The sequence below is a fragment of the Calonectris borealis genome, chromosome 12 (assembly GCF_964195595.1).
Source record: "Calonectris borealis chromosome 12, bCalBor7.hap1.2, whole genome shotgun sequence".
Lineage (NCBI taxonomy): Eukaryota > Metazoa > Chordata > Aves > Procellariiformes > Procellariidae > Calonectris > Calonectris borealis.
The window spans coordinates 17,834,407-17,847,179 of NC_134323.1; positions in this window are offsets into that span (position 1 = coordinate 17,834,407).

Below are 12,773 nucleotides of genomic sequence, written 5' to 3' on the forward strand. Positions count from 1 at the left end.
CTAAGACTGGAAGGAAGAGTCATGAACTATAATATATACAACTGAATATATATTTGTACATGCATATTGTATATTTATTAGACAAGGGAGTGAAAAATTATCATAGATGACAACTACACTGGAGGTGAAAAAAGGTAAAGAAATGCAGCCTATAAGGATACCACTACTCAAAGAGACTCCAGTTTAACATGCATGCAACAATTACGCACAATCATTCATGCAGACTGATATGGGAATCTACATAAAAAATCCTTTGAAGAGGATTTTAAAAACTGTAACACAAAAACTTTTAAAGAGTAAATAAATTCTCCTTTATATATGTCTCCAGGAAGACATCTGGCTTCTTAAAAAAAAATCTTCTGCTTATGGAAGTGTGGAAATCCAACTAGAAGTCTATAACATCAATTACAACTGAGTCCTTGTGCTTGATCTACAGATCAGTGCACATTTGGACAGCAGATACACAAATATAAAAAACTTTTCATAAATAAATTCTAGTTTTCCTTCTCTCCTTCCGCTTCCATTTTCATTTGTATGTAGAATTTAAACTTTCAACAGTAAAAAAAATACAAAAATACTGTGTTTGGTGAAATACAAAATTGCAACAAGTATCATGAATAATAACACCTTTTTTCCTATTAATACAGCAATATAAACTACTGTTTCTCCTTCATTTACTAATTTATTTAAATGTCTTTTCTCCCCAGCGCTGGATATAAACTGTAGATTAAAGTTTTCATGCTGTTTCTCTACCTATCTCTTTCAATATTTTACAGACTCAGAATGAGTCAAGTTCTGCTATTCCGCCATAGACCATGCAATTTAATGTCAGATGGTTTGGTATAAATAAGCACTTCTAATCAGTTTACTTACATTGTATTTCTCACAGGTTGTGGAAGGGAGATTGATATTGCATTTTTGAGTCATCAAGGAAGTGTGACAAAATTAGCTCATGGTAAAAATTATATTTAACAATCAAATGTTACTTCTGAATGCAAGGTCATAGCATTTAAAAGCTCTGGCCTTACACTAAAGCAGATGTGTTTATTGAGATATCTCCTGTGATTCATTATCAATTCTAGAAAACAATTTTGTTTGCTGAACAGAACAGCATCATTATTCATTGCTTTTTACTTGAAAATACCTTGCTGCTATTTGCATACGAGTGAGTCCTGCCTCTTAAGCAAAGGAAAGAAGTAAAAAAGTATGTAGTATTGTTACTTGTGAACACCAGTTCCAATCTCCATTGCTGGCCTCATAAAAGAGATCTTGCAAAGCTGAGCTCTTCTTTGTGTTCTTCTGCACAGATAAGACCACGCATCAAAAGACAGTCCCATGTCAGAATGTCTTCTGCTGGAAGGAAAAACTCTTTTCCATACAGAAGAGAATATGGGAAACTTAAAACTCCATGATAAATGGAGCAAATCTTCAAGAGCAAAGAATTAAATGCAAGCTGCTGCAGCCTCTAAACTCTCCAGCAAAGCTCTGTTCTAACAGCATGAAAGAAAAACGTGGAGAAGTAGACAAATGACGGTAAATTGAACGAAGTAGGAGGTTATAAGGGAAGAAAAAAGGTAGTATGTCTTCTGGAAGTGAAATTGCAGGAAAAGACCAGAAAGTTGGAAACTGAAAACAGAAGTGGAATGAAACCTTTATATGCTGTGTGAATCATTGTTTGGCTAGAAACCAGGAAATAATTGCTGGAACAGGCAAACAGTGAAAAGCCATTATTATAAGACCCTCAGCAGGAAACAAGCAAGATGACTTGGGAGAAGCTGCTGGACCAGCTCCGGACAATTTCCATTGATGATGCAGGTTAACAGAAAACAGTGAAAACAGGAATTAAGGAACAGACCCCCGCTCATTGTAATACTACAATGGTATGATCCAATAAGTACAGGAAACACTGCACCCAAAGAATCACAAATTTACTTGGTAAGAATGAATCTGCCTAAGTCAAAGGGTGACATTAAAATAACTAGAACGGAAGCAAAAGATTTCTTTCCTCCATCCTTCCATAAAGTGGATGGCTGCATCTGGTTTTAAAAGGAGTACTTTTTTCCCTACTAAAAAAAAAAGTTTTCCATAAAGTGTTGGCTTTCCTTGGAAAAACGTTGATTCATTTTTAAAAAAAAAAACTTATCACTGAGAAATACACAGAGGGCTTTAAGTTTTATTATGGTTCTGGATCAGAGCTGTAGTTTGAGCGTCTTTACTTCCATGAGAGGAAAACTGAAGCGTAACTCTAAGAAGGCAATAGCAGAAATAAGGTACCCTGGAAGAATTTCCAAATTCAAAACTTGAGGTTTTAAAACAAAATCTTTTGACCAAACATTTTTGTGTTTTCACTGTTTACTTTTTTTTTTTTTACAAAATAAAATCAAAAAGTATTCCCATTAGTTTTAAAGGCAAACTTTTAGAATAGCTGTCTTTAAACAGAAGTAGATATTTACTTAGCTTGATAATTATAAGTACAGTTGAGTAGGACATTACTTTGAGAAAGAGCAGGAGGATCAGATTGTATTATACTGGTTTTAGTCAGAAAATGCTATTCTCTCCCACAAGATTATCAAGAGGTTAAAGCTGAAGACATCACTCCACTATATTTACAAAAGTATAAGGCACAGGCATTTGCTGAAAATATAATTTCTGTGAGGTTAGATATCAAGTTACTAGTAGGAAAATGGCTATGACTAGGAGCTATTGCAATGTGAATGAGCAAGCCAGCGCTCTGTCCAGTCTCAGAGCGTGGTCCAAGTGAACTCCTTCTTTGAAAAGGGGTATATCGAACTGCTTGTGCAATTAATAAAATTAATAATAGTGGTCTCTTTCTTTTCCCCTGATGTAAATCAGAAGTAGCCTTACTAACTCAATAAAATAATAATGGTGAAAGAGAACAAGTAGCAGGCCCATTATACTCTTGCATTACATAAAAATGGTATTCCTCAAAAGAACTTTTCACTGTGACTGGTCTCTAGAAATCAGAGCTCTAAGGAGAAATAATATTTAAACAGGATTTCAAGCTTTTGAAATTTAACTTCATTCTAAATTAAAACCAAAAGCTTTTAAAAGCTGTGCACACTATCACACAAAGAGTACAAAGAACAAGGCTAATAGGGAATTATATTTCCCCAGAATACTCTTTCAGACTCCTAAGCCAGAGATTGTCTCTCTTGTTAAATAGCTGTTAACTGATTTTTCTTTCATAAATTTGTCCAGTTGCTTTCTGAACTGATGAAAACTTTTGTTATCCACAGCATCCTGTGGCAGAGAGTTCCACAGCTGAATCCCTTCTTTTGCTTTTCTGAACCTGCCTGCTGCTACTTTCATTTCATGCCCAGATCTTGTTGGAAGAGACAGTGAGCAATCTCCTCCTCACTTTTTCCATGCCACTCTACTTTATCGATTTCTATCGTATCCTTCATTTACTAGTAGGCTAAAAAGTCCTACTCCATTCATTCTCCAATAGGAAGCAGTTTCATTCCTTTGATTTGGCATGCTGTTTCCATGATTTTCCTCTTCTGGAGTTCTACTGCATTTCCTTTGAGGCATATAACCAAACCTTTATATACAGTTATGGATTAAAGTACACAACATGCAGTGACATTATAATGCTTTCTGTTTGGTTTATATTTTTTCCTGATTTTTCCAAATATCCAATTTTCTTTTTTTTTTTTGGACCACTACTGAGTATTAAGCTGACATACTGGGCTGACTGATATTCAACTGACTGACATTCTGACCCTGCTTTGAGCAGGGGGGTTGGAGTATAATTTCTCTAGACCTCTCTTCCCATTTCAACAATTCAGTGAGTCTGTGATTCAAGCTTAGGGAACAGCAAGTGAAATATTTCTATTTTGCCACTGTACAAGATACTGGAATCACTCCTGTCCCAGTGTTATGCACAGCCTCAGCAACCCCCATTCAAGAAAAATGAACACAAACTGGATCAAGCACAGAAAATCATTACTAAGATGAATGGGAAAGGCAGAACTTATCTTCTGCAAGAAAACTAAATGAACTTAGGTTCAGCCTAGCAGACTGAAGCCTGAAAAGGTTTATGATTGATGTCTAAAGTACATTAGAGAACTAAATACTGTGAATGTCTATTTAAGCTATATGACAGCATGGAATTAACAACAAACTGTCCAGGTGTATTAACCATTCTTGAAAAAATTCAAGCTAGAAAATAGGAGAAAGATTCTATGAAGGTTTTAAACAGCATTTCCATCTGCCAGTGATTCTGGCAGTACCAAAGCCAAAAGCTCATTATATTTAATATGGAGTTTACTGAGTTTTGACATTTTTGTGAGCTCTTTCTTTCTTGAAACTAAATGATGGGGAAGACAATGCAATTTTTGAATGTGCTTTAGCTTTCATGGAATTTCACACTGTAATGGAATATGACACTTTTTGAAATTTCTCTATCCACGTCTATCTCAAATGCAATATATGCAGTTTGAAACTATTAGCTATAGCAACAAGTAAGAGATAGGCTTTCCACCAACTCTGGATAAAACTCAACAATTTAATGAGGAAAAACTTAAAAACTCTCAGAACTGTCTATACTGAAAAAGAAAGGCAAGCCCAGAGAAATACAGCTCTTGGAAAAAGTGATTAATGACTTAGAAATTACAGTTGCTAAATCTTTCTAAGGAGATGTGACAAATGTTTACAGCGCTAAAGCAGCGATTGTTCTATTACCTCACATAAAGTCCCCTATTAATGACTGGAAATACCAACAAATTGCTTGTCTATCGGGTCAGAAAAGTCAAGACAACAGTTTGTATTTTGCCTATTAAAACAGAAGAAGAAAGTACGATCAAATTAACCAAACTGAACAGGCTTCTAAACTTGCTTTTTAAAACTTGGTGTTCCCTGACCTCCCTGTTCATTATGCATTTAAGCTATACAAAGGTGGGGCAGAGTTTGGAAACCCCTTGGTCTCAGCCCTTGAGAGATGTTCAGTTGCTGATGTGTCAGAAGACCCAGCATGTCAGATTTTATTTGAGCTGCAAAAGTCAATCTGGTAGTTAGGAAGTACAGAGCATGGGACATTATACACTTCATAAACTCTCTTAGTCACACAAAAGATTCTGAGTCACTGACTTTACCGGGACTTGTTAAGAACATAAAAGCATGCCTAGTGGATTGCTGCTGCGATGAAAGGTCTGCCACTCCATTCACATGGCTTATGCCTACTCATAAACAGCTTTGTGTAAGACCTCCTCTTCTTCCCAGGCACAGAGTCCATTTGGACACGTATGTACATGGAGCATCACATGCAGAGGCATGTAGACTAAGGTGACAGACTTGTTTGTTTCTGAATAAAAAGCAACAGAGTCTCTCCAACACTTCAAAACTGAAAAAAGTTCTTTAATTTTAAACAGGGAAAAAAAATTGTTACTTCCACTTTTTAGAAAAATATCAGTGTCTCTGAGGATCATTTTACTCTTCTGTTCACAGAGCAACGGTTACTACATTATCTCTGCAGAGGACACAAGTCTCCCTACAACTCACATTTTAATTCTGATTTTAATCACTCTCTCTTACCAAGTCTTAACCTCGCTAAGGGAATGGGACATACGTCACTGGCCTCAGGGGAGTCAGTTTGAAACACTTTTTTGTACATAAATTATTTCTAGAATATGTGCGTAAGACATATAAAAGTGTGTAACACTTAAATCTTTAATTATTATTACTGCAGATTACAGGAATCTCCCTCTTATTAAAATGGTGACAGAAATGAACTTCTGACAGGCTTTAAACAAATTACTCTTGTGTGGTTGAACAGATCATATCTAGCAACAGCCAGCCCAGTAAATCACCATTCTGCCTAAGGAGCATAGTGATGGCAGCTACCTGTAAACCTTCTTTTGAGAGCTCCTGGGGGATAGAAAATGGGTGAAGAGGTTCAAAGTAGGCTCAGTTGTCAGTGTTTGCCTATGGATCCTTTTCACTGTTTCAATTTTATTGCTCGACAGATTTTGTTTGAGAGTCTTTTGGATACCTGAGCTGATTTAACAGGATAATTAACTCATTTAGACTTTAGTTTTCTGATCAAAAATTTTAATTTGAAGGTGAATCCATTTATCTGCCCAAGTATATTCCCATGCCTTTTTTCTATGTAATTCTTCTGTCACTTATTGAAATTTACTGCTTGAAGAATACACTTAAATATTTCAGCCAAAGGATCTGGCTCAATCCCATCTCATTTGATGGGAAGTCTTTCAAAGACTTTGCTGGAAGCGGATGGGTTCCTAATGGTTCCGTGAACTAACACCAGGTCTAAGGGGCAGCCACGGTAATGCTGACTGGCTCTCATTTCACTTCTTTCCACAAATATTTAGCCAAGTACCACTACATATTTTATATTCTTCCTCAGTGTCAATAAACCCTGAACATTAAATAACTTTCTACAAACTAATACAAGTTAAAGAAAACTTCCTTGGAGTTTCCTGGCATTCTGGATCGAGTGCAGCCGAAGACTTCAATTCCAGCTTCACTACACTGCCATCTTAGCCATCCATTTTCTTTAGCTCAAAGATTTATGATGATCAGAAACGATTCAAAGACCATAGCTATAATGCACACGTAATCCTCAGTAACATATATCTAATAATATAAATATGATGAATCTTAATTAACTTAGATTCTACAATTTTAATATTCTGCGGCCAAGATTTACTGACATCTTGCAACCATTAACTAGTTATTCTTGTACTAGCCTGTGTATGGAACAACTAAGAGAAATGATATATTAGCCTTGTCTCTGCAACGTACAAGAACTTCCCATTATACATAAATGGAATCATCTGGGACTGCATCATCCTAAATACCAAAATAAATGTGGAACTAACACTATCATCTAGATGTAACTCTACATTTGGCTATAACAGTATGTGTCATATTCTACTTAGAATAAATAGCTCTTCTCTTTTCATCAGCCACATCTATAAAATTCTGGTCTTAGATGAAACAAGCTTATTTCAAAGTTATCAGTTATGGAATATTACTTTACAAAGTTAGATTTTCAGCTTTTCTGTAACTTCACAAGTTGACTTAAGCATCAGTGCATTAAACTGTGACTATGGTCAGATAATTGATCTAAACCTACTTTAAGCTGAAGATTACTCTCATATTAACACAAAATTTTAATTGAGTTCTCATTCAAGTGATCAAAAGTCACAAGACTATAGCTGATGCTGCATCCATCCCCTATTTTAGCATCATCATTTCAGTTTATACCATCAGTCACATCACTTAAGGTCAAACTGTGTTAAACACAACAGAGGATCCATTCTATATAATACAGTCCTCTGTAACATAATTCAGAGTTACTCTGATGCAATATTGCAAAATACTTTTGTTTTATATGTTCAAATAATAAAAATCATGTAGCTTATAATAGGGTTTAATATTATTATTCTTATGCTAATATAATATTGAACGCATTAAAACACAACAGGATGCAAAGAATCCAGCTTTTACCACTTCGCTTCAGTGGAATTAAGATCTTTGTAACCAAGAGGCAGATCAAACCCAAAACATAAATTTTACTATCTACATAGTTTAGAAACGTAAGACAGGAATAAGTTCAGTAGGGCAAAACAGTATAAAGTAAATTTAGTACTGAAATACATTTTCCATAGAACAGGCTGACATTTCTTTGAAGGTTTACAAAAGGCACTTTATGACCCATTAGGAATCAAATGTAGTATTTGTGGCACAAGTGCATACACTGTAACATTTATTGAGCCTATTTATCTGAGATAAAACACATAGGATATGAAATGTGAAAGCCATTATAATATTTCGTCCCCATTTATTTACCTGGCCAGGATACACTATTGAATATCATAACTCATTTATGATGGAGTCATGGGAATATGGCAATTGCATAAATAACACCCCAAGTCAAAATGCAAACCTGTAACCATTGAAAAAGTACAGTTGCTTTTTATAGCAGTTCTTAATCTGCTCTTTCCTCACCACGGAAATATAACACATTAACCATTTATTGATCTTTGATGTCATCCTGTGACCTTTAAAATGAAAAGGCGTGGACTTAAACAAAAACTCTGTTCCATAACAGATTAATGCAGTTGGCCTTTCTTGTGACATTGTTATAGCTTCCAGAGCAAGTGTGTGTGATGTTGGATGCCAAGTATTATAATCGCAGCAAGCGCAAAAGGAAAGAGAGGCACTGTGGATCAGAATCATTCGTTCAGCCTGCGTAATGAGAAGTAACCCTAAATAGAAAATACTGGGATACATCTAAAAGAAATTACGTCTTTGTTGGAACCAATGATTAAAATACACGTACCAGTCATGAAATTAGTTTTCGACTTCCAACTAGGCCATACCCAGATTGTATACATCACATACAAATACAATCCAGTACACATTCATCTCATAGCCAAATCACTTCAAGCTAGGAGTGCTGGAACCTCCACACACAAGTGATTAAACTGACAGGCATGAAATCCATTTGGGTGCATGAGTCTTCCTGTCTTGTGCAGACAAATGAACGATGACGCTCACAAATACATGACTGATATTTGTGTGTGAGAAATTGCGTGTGTGAACTGGGTTTGGCAGAAATCGGTGCTGCAGGAAGCATCACTAGAGATACAACATGGCAGATTGCAATCAAAGATTCAGTGTGGTGAGATCGGAGCTGGAAACATCCAAATAATTGAGTCCTCTCGGTATTTTGTGAATGCAGAGGATGTAACAACTTATGGATGACATTTTGCCTGCACTGAGGAAATGAGTGCTAATAATGAAGTGATATACTTTCATTTCTGCTGCCTTTTCTTTTTAACTGCACCAGTTATGCTAGAATATCTCTAATCAGATAAACTGCTGAGTCATTCAGGATGCACTGCTGACTCATGACTGTTTCAGTTTAGTTGTACGAAAGAAAGGTCTGACAGAAATTGTTTTGGTTAAGTAGCTGCAGCTGAATGAAAATTTCTATCCTGGTACTATTCACATAAAAATAATGATAATATTTAAGTGCATAACTACCTTCTCGTCTGCCCAAAAACTCAATGAAAGATTTACTTGCTAACAGGAAAAAAAAGGAAAGGTATTCAGCATAGTCTCAAACAACAGTCTTCTAAAACAGAAAAGGTGAGATAAATCTCACAATTTTAGAAAGGAAAGTGTTAAGTTTTGTGTAAGGAAACAACCAACGTTTACCATGTGTTTGGTCTCAGAACTTTACCACCATTTGGAAAGCTGGAGCAAGCGATGTGGAGAGCTGTTCTTCAGGTTCCAGCATTTATTCCAGAGGCCTCCCCGGCCATTATGCTCTCCCTCCACAACTGTAGTTGACGTTCTACATCTTACTTGATATTTCCACAACAGAAGTAATGGGACATATGTTTTCCAGTTACAGTAAGAACAATGTGCGGAGAGACGAGACTCTCAGACAATGCAGTGCCAAATACTTTTCTGTTGCAATGATGTGGCCCCACTGATTTCAAGATGTGGCTTTAGGGATAAAAGAAAGAATGGAAATGCAACTACATCACAGGCCAGCTTTTGAATGAAGAGACAGAATAGAGTGGAGTATAAGCAACATTATGAGTAACATATAATTATGTTTTAAAGCAGAACTATGAATCAAAATACTTATTAATGGAACCTCTGAATTTATTAATTTTGCTAAAGAGGTAAGCCACTAAACTGTCTTCGAAGTGGTGTTAATATAAAGGTCAGTCAGTCATTAGCAGCATAAAGTATCCTCCTGCACTTTGGAGAATTCGAATATTTAGTAATGGATGTTAAAAGACACACCGGAGTTCTTTCAGCACATTTTAGCTTGAAGTTGGAATGTTCTTCACATAGAAATGTAACACACAAAAAAGGTAATAGAAATATAGAAAATGCCAGTGCTACACTACAGAACAACAGAAACATTAAATTTCTTTTTTTGAAATGTGACTTTATAAATAGTGTTGGCTAACACTGAGCAAGGATAGACATTCAGCAAATATTACAAGGACTTTTCATCCTATTTATTGCAGCTGTAAGGGATTCAAAATTCTTCCAGACAAACTCCACCTGTGAAAACCCAAACAGTATAGAGCAGAGGCAGCTGGGAAGCCATATTTTTTCTTTCATGGAAAGTTTTAATCAGAGACAAAAATATTTTATTAAATTCGAGAAGGGGGTCTGTATAAAACATGGTTTTGATTATCAGAATTGAGAACATTTGTATGTTTTCAGATTTTAAGAAACAAACAAAAGTTCTTCGTCTTCCATCCCAAAAGTGCTATTTAATTGAAAAGCCATTTTCTTTCCAGCAAAAAAATAAAAAGTTTTGATGAAAAATGTCCTACTTGCAACTACTAGTTTTAATGTTCAGACTAAGAGTCTGGAAATCATTGACACTGATAAATTTTCTAGCAGTAGCAGAGCAATGCTGCAAGCTTCCTGCAATCCCCACCTCCCTTCAGGGACTCAGAAATAGCTGCTGAAGTCCCAGAGTGGGTTTAGCTGATTCATGAGAAATGCAATTAGGCCAGGAAGAAAATGCACTGATTAGTTATTTCTCAGATAGGTTTTCCTGCTAAGATTGCAGGTGAGAACTGCAATCTTGGAGAGGCTTTTGGCTCGTAAGAAACTCGGCCAAACTGAAGAGGCAATACCAACTGTCCTCATTACCTGACTCTTAATCCACAAGTATAAAGTAATTTGTATTCTGCTTGTAGGGATTAATCTAGGCCAAAGCAAGAGTTTCTAGTGAGCCTAGTGCACCAGAAAATCCCAAATATTGAAAGAAAACCTTGCAAACAAGAACATGGTTTAATACATATCTTATCATCTCCCAGTTTTTGCAGCCTTGCTATAGAGTTCTGCAGCATTTCCAATCAGTAACAAGCTGTGTGTCAATAAAGGAAGTTTGCGTAATGGGCATGGAGAATTTAGTTACTGAACCGATGGTCCGGACCTAGTAAACACAACAAAATTTCTCTGTAAAATATATGAAGCATTTTACCAACAAATTAATGAAGAAGAACATTTCTTACAACTTCTTGTCCAGTTATGTGTCTCCACAATGCTTGTGTACTGCACGTGTAATTGCTACAGACCAGTCTTGGGCCACAGATAATTCACATCAGCACAATAATTTTCCCTTAAATGGATTATACCAATCCTTCCCTCTACACATGATGAAAATGGAGCTTGTTCTTCCTCCTCCCCTAGGTTAGGGGGGAGGATTCAGAAAGTTTGAAAAAGGTATTAAACATTATTGCTATTGGCAGGTCCCAGATTCATAATGTCTAAACCCTTGTATTTTAAAAGATTCTTACGACTATCTTGACAAGCTACCACACTTGCCACAGGCCTTTAAAATGCAGAGGGCAGAATGCCCTTAAGCTAAAAAAGTGCCTTTTCTTTATCCCATTGAATTGTACTCAGGCTGAGCCGGGTTACAAATTGTTTAAAATTGTCGTTTTCTTCTTTTACCTGAATTGCTCAGGAAAATTTAGGAACGTAGGACTGGAAGGGATCTCCTGAGTCATCAGATGCAGTCCGTAGGCATCATGTTATATAACCCTTTTCATAAAAGTATTGAGCTCCGCCTTAAAAGCAGCTGTTCTTTTTCTGAACCCACTACCTCATTTGTAGGCTGTTCCAGAACCTCATAAAATTAAAAACCCTTCTTCTGATTTCCAGCCAGAATGTATTTCACGGCCAGTTTAGACCCAGTTTTTTCATAAGCAAATACTGCCCTTTAGCTTAAATAGCTCTTTTCCAGGTCATGTATGTATTCCCTCATCTATTCTTATTGTCTCTCAGTTTTTCTCCTCCTATGCTGAACAAGCCAAGTCTTTTTTAGTTCCTTATCATAAAATAGGCCCTCCACTCCCCTAACGAGCTTCAGGAGCAGAGCAAAAATTAACTGTCCATGGGTATCCTAAAGCGCCAAGTCTGCAGCGCTGCAAAAGTAAAGGCACATGACACACTGGGAACTCCTGAAACCTACTGGGGACCCATGACTAACCTAGCACTACCACACCACTCTTCCCTAACCCCAATCATTGACCATTCACCCATAATTTCAGTTAAGAAAAGGACAAAGCAAAAGTCCTGCAGATGCACCTGGTTTTGGAGCTCATCACCACCAGGGAACAGAAGTAGGACAGCACTGGTGCAAGCTTAGATTTTTTACTTCTCAGGTACTTTTAGAATTGATAACTTTTGAAGTATTTGATCGAAGAACAAAACCAGAAATCATCAAGAAGGGTTCTTAAATGTCCAGTAAAAAGCCACTGAAATCAGTCTGGATTTTCCAGAAGCTCTTGAAAGGCTTTTAACCAAGTCCAGTGGGGGGGGTAGGTTTTAAAAGTTTAGTGACAGCCTATACAACAGCAGTAATGGGACATATGTCTATACAACAACATGTTACACAAAGATTGGTGTAATTACATCTCCCATGGACTTCAAGATGGATACAATAAACATACTTCTGGGAAAGGAAGTGGGAAAAATACAGCATCAATGATGGGAAAGAAAAAAAGAGAGTATATATCACATCTGAGTCAGTGTTGATTCTGATGCAAAAAAACCACACAAGGAACATTAGCTTGAGTATTAGAAAAAGCTCCTTAATTATGGTATTTGTTAGAGCCTGTAAACTGCAAAACAGTGAACATCTGAAAGTAACACAAAGTACTGGATGAACAAACTAGTGTTGATCTGAGAGAAGGAATTTTAATTCTATATCTTTTCTGTCTTTTATTTCTCAGCGTTTG